The sequence below is a fragment of the Capra hircus genome, chromosome 5 (genome assembly GCF_001704415.2).
Source record: "Capra hircus breed San Clemente chromosome 5, ASM170441v1, whole genome shotgun sequence".
Lineage (NCBI taxonomy): Eukaryota > Metazoa > Chordata > Mammalia > Artiodactyla > Bovidae > Capra > Capra hircus.
In genome coordinates this window covers 110,200,037-110,213,147 of record NC_030812.1, presented here as the reverse complement: position 1 = coordinate 110,213,147, position 13,111 = coordinate 110,200,037, and the positions used below count along the sequence as shown (strand labels likewise).

Below are 13,111 nucleotides of genomic sequence, written 5' to 3'. Positions count from 1 at the left end.
CCATCCAATAGGAATAGAATACAGATCACAAATGCAAGCCACACATGTAATTGAAAATATTCTAGTCGCACATTAAAAGAGAAAAGGAAAAAATTTAATTTATTCTATTTAATTGTATATATCCAAAATACTATCACTTCAACAAGAAATCAGTCTAAGATATAAAAACATTTCATCTTCTTTTCTGAGCTAAGTCTGGTGCGTAATTTACACTGACAGCACATCTCGGTTTGGATCAGCCATACATGAGGTACTTAATAACATGCGTGACTGGCAGCTGCAATATTGGGTAGTGTGGTAATAGAAAGGCTTTCATCTTTCTTCTGTGGGCAATATGGCAAATAGGGATGACATTTTGGGAGGTCAGAGAATATAGGAAGAAATGATCCTTTGGAAGGAGTTTGAAATTCAAAACATCTAGATAGAAACATCTAGGTGGAGATTCCTACTCTGGGTCTTCTCTTGTCTGTAGGTGTGGATCTCAGCAAAAAGGTCTGAGTGGACTTATAAATTTGGGAGGTATTCTCATTATATGGTTGTTAAAACCCCAGGTAAGAAGGAGTCACAGGGGGAGATTATGTAGATGGATGAGCCTTTGGAAACAGCGGGAAGGCATGGATCCCTTGTACAGATGATGGAGTTTATCAGTAGCAGCAGGTGAAGTCTCTCCCCTTGAGCAGGAAGAAAGGACAAGATGAGTACGGATGCAGAGGGTAAGTCTGTGCAGGTAAAGGGTGTGGGGATGATGGCAGGGGCCCTTCTAGCTCATTCTACTTCTTTCTTCCCTTCTGTAGAGAAATGAACCGTGGCTTTTATGTCTGACTGCTCACAAAATCTGTATGTGAAAAGGAGAGCAAAAGGCAAACAAAATATAAATATTTGCCTAGCTGGGGGCCAAAACCAAGATGAGCCTGCATTACTCCTAATTATCACCCCATTTTCTTTCTCTCTCATTAAACTTTTTCTTTTGAAATCATTATGGACCCACAGGAAGTTGCAGAGTACAGAGAGTTCCCCTATTACCCTTTATCCTGCTTCCCCTGATAAAGATATCACGAAACTACAGTATCAAAACCAAGAAACCGATATTGGTACAGTACTACTAACTGGACCTCTAGCTTCCCTTTTACCACTTCCTAGCAAAAAGTAACCTGACTAAAAAGAAAAAAGTGATGTAAGATGTAATGTCCAACCTGGTCAAGAGCTTGGTGTGTGTTAAAGAGGTTTATCCCTGTAACTAAATGACCTACAAAGACACTGCAGTAAGTGCCACTGAAATGCTCAGGCCAAAAATACCTTCTTACAGCCATTTGTAATTTGCTCCAGCATTATTTGGTTAAACCAGGCTCTTCGTGTTTGTTTGGCAGTTATCTCATTCTAGAGAACAGCAAGGGATAGACTGCTGTATTAGAGATTGGTATAGATATATAGAGAAATATTCAGCAGCTCTCTGACAAGAAATGCATGGTTCAGAAGAGGGAAGCCAAGTGCCCAAGGCTGCACTGTTTTATGATCTGGGTCTCGCTGACTACAGCACTTAAGCTCAGTTTATGAGATTATACTGTCTCTTGGTATGTGGCTATTTCACGCCCTCATCAACACAGAGGAAAACTGGTGGATTAGGAAGGAGTCAGCATTCAGATAAGTGACTCCATTCAATGCTCAAACAAGGAGGATTTCAGAAGAACCCACAGCACCCAACACAATACATTCCTCGATAAACGCTAAGGGGTTAATCGAACCAGCTCACAAAACAGACTCAAAGGAGACAGGCGCATTCCTCAAAAGCAGGATCAAAGAAAGAACCAAGAATCTCTTTGCTTCAAGGAAACAAAAACCAAAGAGAGAAAATTAAGCTGACTTGAAGAGAACAGTGGCTATCCATCGACCGAGGGTTGGTCAAGGCGAGTAACACATTTATTCACAGAGTGAGAGAGTTCTGCTGTGTTTTCGCTGCAAGTGGTAATTTGTTAACGGGTAAATATGGAATGACTTTCTTTCTTCCTTGGTGATAAATGAGCTCACTTTCTCAAAAAAAAAAAAAAAAACACGAATATGTCTGGCAAGAGGTAGAAGACAGAAAAAAAAGAAATATTTCATCCATTAAGATCTGAAAAGCAAAAGAAATACATATTTCTGGTAGCTGGCTGGAAAGAGGTTAGCCTTGACAATTCCTGGGCGGCTGAAGAAGGAAAAATTTAGCAGGAACAGGCTGAATAAGGGTGGTCAGATGCCTTAAGGCTGAGTGCTCTCTATAAAATGACATTTTTCCTACGTGGGCTCCTTATTTATTCTGTGTATCTACACCTTCCCTTATATCACCAGTATTGTATGTGTGCTCCCAGTAATAAAATAGTTTTTGTCAAATCCAAGAAGACAGGCTGAAAGCAATTTGCAGCTGTGGGAGCAGGACACAGGGATGGGTTTTGTTGTCTGTTACAGCCACTGGGAAGGGTCTTCAGCCTTCAAGGCCAAGACAGCAGCACACACGTGATAAAAGCAGAGGAAACAACTGAAATCAACTCAGCTCTATAAATGTTGTTATCAAATAGTTAAGGGAGGGAAGAAGAAACAAGTCCCTCTTTTGATGGATTGGCTCTGTATCGACCCAAGTTCAAATTCAGCCAAGAGGTCAGTTTTGTCATTGATCTCCCACCAACTGTGCCACCCGACCATTCATATCGAACCCCAGCCATTGGTTTGGGGATGAAGAAATGCAGTCTGCATTTTGAAATCCGTGCAAATGCTTAAATAGACCCTGCTTTCCAGGCAGGCAACAAGAATCACCACCAGATACAACTTCAACTCACCTCACCTTCTAGCTGTTGAAACAGGACACATTCCTCCCATATCTAGTCCACTGCAGGGGAACTGTTTTTATCAGGGTCTTTCAAGACCGGCTCTGAGACATATCATAGATATTACCATCAAAGTCTCACAAGTCGACAATGAAATAAAACCAATGCCAGGCTGACAGGCACATCCAGGCAGGCAGAGAAGGTAGGAGTCTCATCACTGCCACCTTCCCCCAGATCACTTTGAACTGCAGATAAGCTAAGTGGGGGCAGCGTGGCCACCGGGGCAGAATGTAAATGTGATCAATGGGGCATCTGGTTTCCCGTCTCTCTGCAGCGTTCATGGAAATGATCATGAAAAAAAAAAAAAAATGGGAAGAAGGGAGGAGGAAAAATAAGGAGAGACAGGGCTCCTTCTGGGGAAAGCAATTCTAGTCCTGAATTCTCAACTGTGCATTCCGGGGATGGCTTCTACTGAGCGCTGGGTGACAGACACGCTGAGTTAGATCCAGGTTGGGGCCAGGCAAGGGGTGGCAGCTTCTGCCTCAATCTTTCTGCTCTCCCTTCCCCACTCCAATCATGATAAATATATTTATACTCACTTGATTATGTCAGCCAGACAATGCTCCCCTAATTGGCAGTGATCAGGGTTCCAGAATTGCTCAAGTGAACCCGCTGTCTCTATCAGGCAGATTGAGAAGGGGCCGCTAACGGCGTCCTCATTAACAGTTTCCAGTGGAATAAAAAACAATCCCCCAACTCATGCATCGTAGTGAATTTTCCTAACAGCTCCTAAAACCAGCCCTTGAGGAACTCAGGCTTATATGAACCTGCCCAGCATAGAATGCTTTTATAAATCTTCCCCACCCCCGGCTCAAGTGCACAGAAAAAAAAACCCATAGCCACTTCCTTCTGCTCTTTTGTTCTTTTATGCTTTTTCTCTTTTCTTTTAGAGGGCTTATGGAGCTAACTGTCATTTTTGGTTCTTGGTTCTTTGCAAATTTCAGAGACATCTGGCATGCACTTTACTGCATTTGCCAGCTCTGGTGTTTGTAGATACGTACACGGTCTCTGCTGCGTGTGCCTGTGAACATGCCACGTGTATAACTTACCAGTGCATAATTTGGAGCTTGAGTGTGTTGGTATATACTGACACGTAAGTGTGAATACCACAGTACTGATCATAAGTAACTGCTCAATAAATATTTGTTAAATGAATGCACTAAGGCAAATGCTATTCATTCATTCATCAGACACTTGAATGCCTCTTGGGTGCCAGGCACTGAGCTAGATGCTGAGTGTTTGGTGATGCATACAAGTCCCTGCCCTCAGGGAGCTCACAGTTGAAGGGCGGGAGGCAGGCACATGAACAGGCAATTATAAGACATCTAAGAGACACAGAGATAGAGTCTTGTGTAGGGCAGCACAGAGCTCCAGGGAGAGAGAACTCAGCCCACCTATGGGAGGAGCTGAGGCTGGGTGTTTGTGGGGGTGTCTCCTGAAGGTGGTAAGGGTTCTGGACAAAGAAGACAGCACAATCCATGGCAAGACACAAGAAACAACAGGATGTGAGCAGAGAACCAGGAGCCAGAGGATGCTGCAGGAAATCATGGAGGCAGGGGGTTGGCCGGAATGAAGAGGGGGCTCAGGCAGGGACTGGATCTGGGGGGATGGATCCTGGGGAGAGTCAAGGAAAGTAGCTTCCACTGTCTCAGTTAGGGCCCCAATTTTTTTGGATTCTGCCGAAATGTGTATACGCACACCTCAAAAAAAGAATTTGGACCAACTGCAGGAGCTTTCCTGGAGTGCAGTCAAGGAGCTCTGGTCATGCCTGGAGCCTGATATTGATGAGCTGGATGAACCTGACCAAGGGCTGGCTTCTGGATGGGTACACCGAGGGGGTGGACTCTGAGGCCTCTAAGAACCGTCCCAGCTTTTATTCTCTAAGTTACCTAGATTTTCTGAGGTTAGCAGAGAGACCATGCCTGGCTCTGGTCCATGTACACACCGTGGGGCATGAAAGGAACGAGACCTCTTCCGAGCAGCATTCAGGATCACAGAATCACTCACCATCTTTCAGTATGGAGTCAGCTAGAGAGCAGTTTCGTAGAAATCACTAAGAAGTGCTGCATGGGGGAGATGCCCTACGGTCTTCAGCCTGGGCACAGTCTCATTATCACAATTCTGAAGACCCCCAGTTAAATTTATAGCACAGATCTCTGTTTGATTTAATTTCTGTGAAGCATTGCTTAGCTCACATCCTTTCTGCTTGAAAATTCTCAAGGATTCCACTTTACTTCGAGAATCAAACCCCCGGATCTTAGAGTGGCATTCAAGACCACCCCTGATCCAGCCCCCTACCTTAGCTGCTACAACCTGCAACTCTGCCAGCTGGGACTCCTAGCAAAGGCGTCCAGGAGTGTTCCTAGCACTCTTCTCTATCTCACTGCAGCCTCCCCACTAAAGGTCCAGCTCAAATCCTAGTCCGTCTCCTCTGGGAATGCTGTCTGATGACCCCTGTCCTTTTCTGAATCCCGTGGAGCACTCACTGACCATTTAGTTCATTAGTAGCTATTCAATTTGCCTTGTGGTTCTGGTCTTCTTGCCCTTAGCTAACTTGTAAGCCCCAGAGGATATGAACCATGCCTCATTCCTCTTTGCAGGGTGTGGACCTGGCATAGTATCCAGCTCATGGAAAGTTTTTTGCTGCTGATGGGTTTTCCACATTGCAGCCTCTATGAGACTATTGAATAAAATCCACCGGAAGTGTGGTTACTATTACTGTTATCATAGTGATGTTGAAGTTTTTTTTAAAAAATATTTATTTATTTAATAAACTGTGCCAGGGCTTAGTTGTAGCATGTGGGATCTGGTTGCCTGACCAGGGATTGAAACTGGGACCCCCTGCAATGGAAGTACCTAGTCCCAGCCACTGAACCACCAGAGAAGTCCCTGTTTTTCCTTCTTCTTGGGAAAAAAGGAACCTTGGAGAGAGTGGTTTGGTGCAACTGTGCTGGAGTAATGAGAACGTGAAGCATTTCTCCCACGTTTCATAAACAGCATTTTACATGCGCTATTTGGGAGCTTAAAGTTCATCCAGGAATGAGTTATTTCACAGATCAGAAGGAGCATATGTGTAGTCCACCAGGGGCAATAAGCTCTCTGCTAAATTTAAAGAGGAAAACAATTGAACGCTTCATCCTGAACGTAGAAAGGTTTTGACATCACCTGACCAGAGAGGAACACGAGGGGCCTGTTTAATTTCTGGCCCCCACTGTTCGGGTTTTCTTGTACATGTTCCATTGAATAGCACATGGGAATTTTCACAAAAAAGGAACTGGCATGAAATCAATAAGGAAAATCACTGTTTCCTTACCGATCCAACAGCATTTAAGGAAGCTGAGCTCTGCCAATTTGTAGCTGGGCAGTTTTTTAACTGTGCAGAATTTGAAACTGGGCAGTTAAAACCACCATCTAAGCTGGCAGCTGTGATTTTCCCAGAAGCAGAGCTTCAGGAAGAAAAATATCTTTTAAACGTCAGTTCCATTTTTGCAAAATTGGATCTGTTCATGAAAAATTGCTATAAGTCCAGGTTTTTTTTTCTTTTCTTTCCTCATTAGTAAAGGATATGATGATTTCTTTTTGCCCACATGGAAATGCATTCATTTACTCAACAAATAAATATTTATTGAGCACCTACCATCAGCCAAACACTGTTTTAGGTGCTGGGGATGCAGATGTGGACAGAAGAGGCAAAGTCCTTGATCTCTGGAGCTTGTCCTCTAGTGGGGAGGGGGGTGGAGAGACTGATAATAACCAAGTAAATGAATAAGAAGATATCTTAGCAGTTATCAGGCACAGATAACTGAAACAATGCTAATATCTTATTGTACCTAGAAAATCAATTATTAAGATTCCCACATCAATATTATCTTAGCTCATGTAAGTAACATATATTAAGGGGTCTTTTGAAAAGAATAACTAGTAGGGAATATGCATATTGCTTTTTGCATATGACATTGACATTCCCTGCTGACCTTTAACAAGTCTTTGAGGAGCATTTCTAGAAGGATTTGTGCTACTTGTGTTTGCTCCTTTTGGGCACAGTATGGCACTATGGCCCGCATAGGGGTCCACCCTGGAAACCTCTACGTACTCCCGAGCGCCTCTCTCTCTTCTCCTCCTATTCCGCAAAACTGGCACCCCTCTCTACTGGGTCTTTATTTATTTTTAATTTATTTTTTAATTGGAATATGGGGATGACAGAGGATGAGATGGTTGGATGGCATCACTGACTCAATGGAACTGAGTTTGAGCAAGCTCCGGGAGTTGGTGATGGACAGGGAAGACTGGCTGCAGTCCATGGGGTCACAAACTGACACGACTGAGTGCCTGAACTGAACTGAATAATTGCTTCACGATGTTGTGTTAGTTTCTGCTGTATAGCAACATGAATCAGCTATACGTATGCATATATCCCCTCTCTCTTGAGTTTCCATCTCACCCCCCTCATTCCACCCTTCTAGGTCATCAGAGCACTGAGTTGAGTTCCCTGTGCTATATAGCAGCTTCCCACCAGCTAGCTGTTTTATACATGGTGGTGTGTGTATGTCAATTCTACTCTCTCGATTCATTCCACCCTCTGTGTTTTTAAACCCTATCTTTTAAATATGTCTAATATTTACTCCCTTCTTTCCTTCACCCTCTCCTTAGTGAGGCTTTATAGTCTGTCTCCTGAACTCAGCATCCTGCTTTTCCTCTCTTACTCTAGACTCAAAGGCCTCTAGTCTCCCCTCTTCATTATTTCCAGAGTGATTTGTTTAAAACACACCCTTCACATGCTTCCCGGGCCTGCAGGACAGAGCTCAGGCTCGGGTTGGTCACTGTGGGCCCAGCCCCAGCCAGACCTGGGCAGTTTTGTGTGTCTGCATCCTTCCTAGAGGCTGGCCCCAGGCACACCAGCACTAGGAAGTTCATGGTTGAATACACTCCTCTTTTTTCCTCCTCAATCTTTGCCATTTTAAAATACAACTCAAGCTGGGCCAGAAAGGCATGTGCGCTATCTCTGGAGTTTGCCTCAGGCACAGTGAGATCTATGCCGCCTCAGCCAGGGGCAAGGGTCAGGGGCGAGGTCCAGGACCCGCTGCTGAGAAGCCGCACCTGGGCACTGGATGACACTGCAGACGCTGCGTGGAGATCACTCCCAGTCTAACCCCAGGTCTTTATCCAGACCTAGAACGCATACTAAAAAGCAGAGACATCACTTTGCCAACAAAGTCCCTACAGTCAAAGCTATGGTTTTTCCGGTAGTCATGTATGGATGTGCGGGTTGGACCATCAAGAAGGCTGAGGGCTGAAGAATTGATATTTTGAACTGGGAGGCTGGAGAAGACTCTTGAGAGTCCGTTGGACGGCAAGGAGATCAAACCAGTCCATCCTAAAGGAAATCAATCCTGAATATTCATCGGAAGGACTGATGCTGAAGCTGAAGCTCCAATACTTTGGCCACCTGATGCAAAGAACTAAGTCATTAGAAAAGACACCTGATGCTGGGAAAGATTGAAGGCAGGAGTAGATGGGGACGATAGAGGATGAGATGGTTGGATGGCATCACTGACTCAATGGACATGAGTTTGAGCAAGCTCGGGGAGTTGGTGATGGACAGGGAAGACTGGGGTGCTGCAGTCCATGGGGTTGCAAACAGTCGGACATGACTGAGCGACTGAACGAAACTGAGCAAGATGATTAAAGAATGGAATTCTTCAATGGTAGCATGGATAACTAAAACTGGCCATGAGCTTAGGATGAAGGGGTACCACTTTATGACAAACAAACCTGAAACCTCAAGAAGTTAGGCTGTCTCACTGAGACACCTGTGTATGGGATGCCACAGCTTTTTAATAAAAGCTGAAAACACAGTGCGTGGACGGGGAAGCCTGGGGTGCTGCAGTCCATGGGGTCGCTAAGAGTCAGACACCGCTGAGCAACTGAACTGAACTGATTGAACTGAATACTAAACCAAGAAAAGGCTCAAAAGTCACCTTCTATGTGCAGACTTCCTAGACCTACCAAAGTGCTAATTGTCCGACTCTTTGCGACGCCATGGACTGTTGCCACAGACTCCTCTGTCCACGGGATTTTCCAGGCAAGAATACTAGAGTGGGTTGCCGTTTCCTACTTCAGGGGATCTTCCCAACCCAGAGGTCGAACCTGTGTCTCCTGCATTGCAGACAAACTGTTTACCATCCGAGCCACCAGGGCAGTGCTGAGTTGTTCCTCCCTTCTGCTCCGAGGTTATCCTGGCACCTTCTAACTTCAAGTACAGCATCAAATGAAAGATCCTGGCCATGCTTTGTTTACTTCTGTGTCCTCTCTTCCAAATTCTAAGCTCCTCTAAGCAGAGTGTGTCTTATTTGTAATCTGAGAGAATAGCACAGTACCCCGCAAGTGGTAGCCCCTCAACAAATATTAATATTTGATGAATGAATGAATGATTTTTCGTCTCGTCTGGTTTGGCTTCTCCTGAACTATGCATTTGAGAATTTCATGACTATTGCAATATGACATAATAAAAGCAACTGACAAATATGGTAAAGAACTTCACTTTGATCATATTAACAATAGTTTAAACACTTGAGCTAATGGACTGAAGCTGATGAGGGGTTCCAAAGCCAAATTATTCTAGACAATATTTCTGCATGTACTAAATTTGGAGATGGTTGAGAAGTTCAAATAAATGATTAACGCATGTAAAACAGAACGATTAAGTAATCTGGATCATTTACTGCAGAAAAGAAGCTTGAAGACACTTAATAATGGTTTTTAATGAAAGGAAAAATTGTACTCCAAGGATGACTAAACACCTTCATTCTGCACATACATAAAAAATAAGAAGAAATAAGAAATTAAGTGCTACAGAGATGAAAGTTATGGGAATTCCCTGGCTGTCCAGTGGTTTGGAATTCACACTTCCACTGCTGGAGGCCTGGGTTTGAACCCTGGTTGGGGAACTAAGATCCCACAAGCTGCGTGGTATGGCCAAAAAATTTAAAAAAGATTAAACTTAAAAATAAAAGAGAATTCAAGAGTTTCCTATTGGGATGTGTGAACCCATTTCAAGTTACTGTTACGAAAAACTCCCATGTCTTGAGAGCTTGAATTTTTCTCAGTGCTTCACCATTTATCATTTCATCTAATCTTTAACAAACCCAGGTGGGTTAGTTTTAGTTATATTACTTCCATTTTACAGGTGAGAAAGTAGAGGCATGGGGTGGATAAGTAACTCCCCTGGGTTGCACAGCTGGAAGACATGTGTGTGTGCTCAGTCGCTCACTTGTGTCCAACTCTTTGTGACCCCATGAACTGCAGACCATAGACCAACTGTAGGCTCTTTTGTCCATGGGGGTTCTCCAAGCAAGAATACCAGAATGGGTTGCCATGCCCTCCTCCAGCAGATCTTCCCGACCCAAGGATCGAACCCAAGCCTCTTTTGTCTCCTGCATTGGCAGGTGGGTGCCTTACCACTAGAGTGCTGTGCTGTGCTTAGTCACTCAGTCATGTCTGACTCTGCAACCCCATGGACTGCAGCCCACCAGCCTCCTCTTGTCCATGGGGATTCTCCAGGCAAGAATACTGGAGTGGGTTGCCATGTCCTCCTCCAGGGGATTTTCCCAACCCAGGGATTGAGTCCAGGTCTCCCACATTGCAAGCAGATTCCTTACTGTCTGAGCCACCAGGGAAGCCCAGCTCCTCTGCTTGCTGCCGGCTTGAGGCTGAAATCCATCTGAGGATGGATGCCTAAAGCCAAGCTCACTAAATTAATGGGACCAGTTTAAATTTAAACAAAATTGTAATTGTCCATCCTTGCCAGGGCGATTAACTGTCCTGTGGGCTGGATTACACCAATGTGTGTGTGTATATGTATGTATATATGTGTAAATTACAATATCCATTTTTCTGTTCTTCAGAACAGAGCTGGTCTACCAGACCTTGTCTTCCTGATGAAAAAGTGGTTTTGTTCTGGGGAGTGTACATGGTTTAAGGATCCGCATGTGTGCACATCTTTATCAGACCTGACATAAGTCGAATCAAATTTAGATATCATGGTTTTACTTTCAGAGTGATGGAATTTACTCTTGGGGCTGAAAAGCCAGCATCTTCCTCCTGCTACTTTTTCCCGAGGCGACCATGTTCAGTGGGCTTGGGGGACAGAAGCGATGGGGTTACCGGCAGCACAGAGCAGGGGCCACTGGTTGAGCAACCCAGCGTCTGTGCAGGAGAGAGTCAGCACTCATCTGACCTGCCGAGCTCTCCAGCACTGAGCTACTCTGGGGCTGCAGGAGCCTGGAGGCTGGCTCAGGAGAAGCCAGCGCCCGCAGAAGCCCTGTGAAAAGGGTGTGAATGAGTCACTAAATTTTTCAGGTTGACTGAGATGACTTCTGTTGATTTTCTTCGAATTTAGATGTGTTATCAGTGTTCACACGTTGGGCATAACGGGAAGATGAGTGCACATTTTCTTGATAGAGCCTGACGGTCGGCAGCGTTGTGATAAGATTTGGGGTAAGATGTGACTCTGCAAGAAAGCCCTGGTCAGCGTGAGTGGCATGTGTCCCCATGTGCCCGGGGGCCTCAAGGGGTGTTCTTAGCTGGGAGGAAACCCAGGGTGACAGGCATGAGTGTTTTGTGTCATTGTGCACAGGTCGATCTGTGTTGCTATTTACCATTTTAAGGCATCAGAAGTCACTGCTAATTTGTCCCACTGTAATTTCATGGTCAGGGAAAAGCACTTGCTTTCTAACCTCAGGTTTCCACAATAACAAGAACAATGGTTGGTCAAACGTTTGAGTGATAGAAGCTCACTTAACCTCTTCTGGCCTTAGTTTCCTCATCTTTAAGATGGATATAACCATGTACCCATCTTGGGTAGGGTTAAACAGACTAACAAGTCAAGGGCTAAGAGCGGTTCCTGGTATTCAGTTTGCACCAAAATCACTGCAGATGGTGATTGCAGCCATGAAATTAAAAGACTTACTCCTTGGAAGGAAAGTTATGACCAACCTAGATAGCATATTAAAAAGTAGAGACATTACTTTGCCAACAAAGGTCCGTCTAGTCAAGGCTATGGTTTTTCCAGTGGTTATGTATGGATGTGAGAGTTGGACTGTGAAGAAGGCTGAGAGCCGAAGACTTGATGCTTTTGAACTGTGGTGTTGGAGAAGACTCTTGAGAGGCCCTTGGACAGCAAGGCGATCCAACCAGTCCATCCTAAAGGAAATCAGTCCTGGGTGTTCATTGGAAGGACTGATGCTGAAGCTGAAACTCCAATACTTTGGCCACCTCATGCGAAGAGTTGACTCATTGGAAAAGACCCTGATGCTGGGAGGGATTGAGGGCAGGAGGAGAAGGGGACAACAGAGGATGAGATGGCTGGATGGCATCACCGACTCGATGGATATGAGTTTGGGTGAACTCCGGGAGTTGGTAATGGACAGGGAGGCCTGGCGTACCGCGATTCATGGGGTCGCAAAGAATCAGACACGACTGAGCGACTGGACTGAACTGAACTGAAGTTTATATGTATATTAATGCATGCGTTTTGTCCATACAACTTTATATTTGACAGAGAGTCACTCCACTGCTTGCACAAAATAGATTCTTGGTGAATATTTATTAGTGAAATACATATGCAGTAACCTGTTCTGACTGCTCAGTAATCTGTTATTCAGGGACAGATTGGCAAAATTGGATATTAAGATTTTTATCTCCCATAAAGAAACATATATATATATATATATATAAGCAGAGTGTTCTGCAATCAAACATCTCTGCAGAGAAGCAGGGAGACGAGTAGTTTTGCATGAAGATCATAAAGGAAATGGCCTGAAGAACTGAGCTGAGGAATATCACTTGAAGAACAAGTAGCAGGGTCCATGACTCAACCCAATCAACAGAATTCCCTAATGCAGTAAAAACAAACAATCCTCCCCAAACCACTTTAAAACTACCAAATATATGTTACTTTTGAGTCTAAAAAATAAATGAATATGAGAAACCGGAGTCAAATCCCTGACCTATATTTACTTTCTACTGATTTTCTAATAATGACAGCTTCAACTTGAATCATTTCATTTAAAGAATAGAATGAGCACTATAATGTTTTAGAAGCTGATACAGTATGACAAGAGTCCCTTAATATTAGGCTGAATCATATGAAACAGCCGCTTCTTTTGGTAAAAAAAAAAAAACAAAACAAAACTGTCAGACATTGTCAGTTTTGAAACTTAAGCTAACTAAATCAAAATTCTTATATTACCTTA

General features: G+C 44.1%; 1 protein-coding gene across 1 annotated transcript in view; it reads right to left on the bottom strand.

Moving 5' to 3' along the window:
• Nucleotides 1–13,111, bottom strand: part of GRAP2 (GRB2-related adaptor protein 2) — a 70,632-nt gene that overhangs the window by 40,584 nt on the left and 16,937 nt on the right. The gene's annotated exons all lie outside the window — the stretch shown is intronic.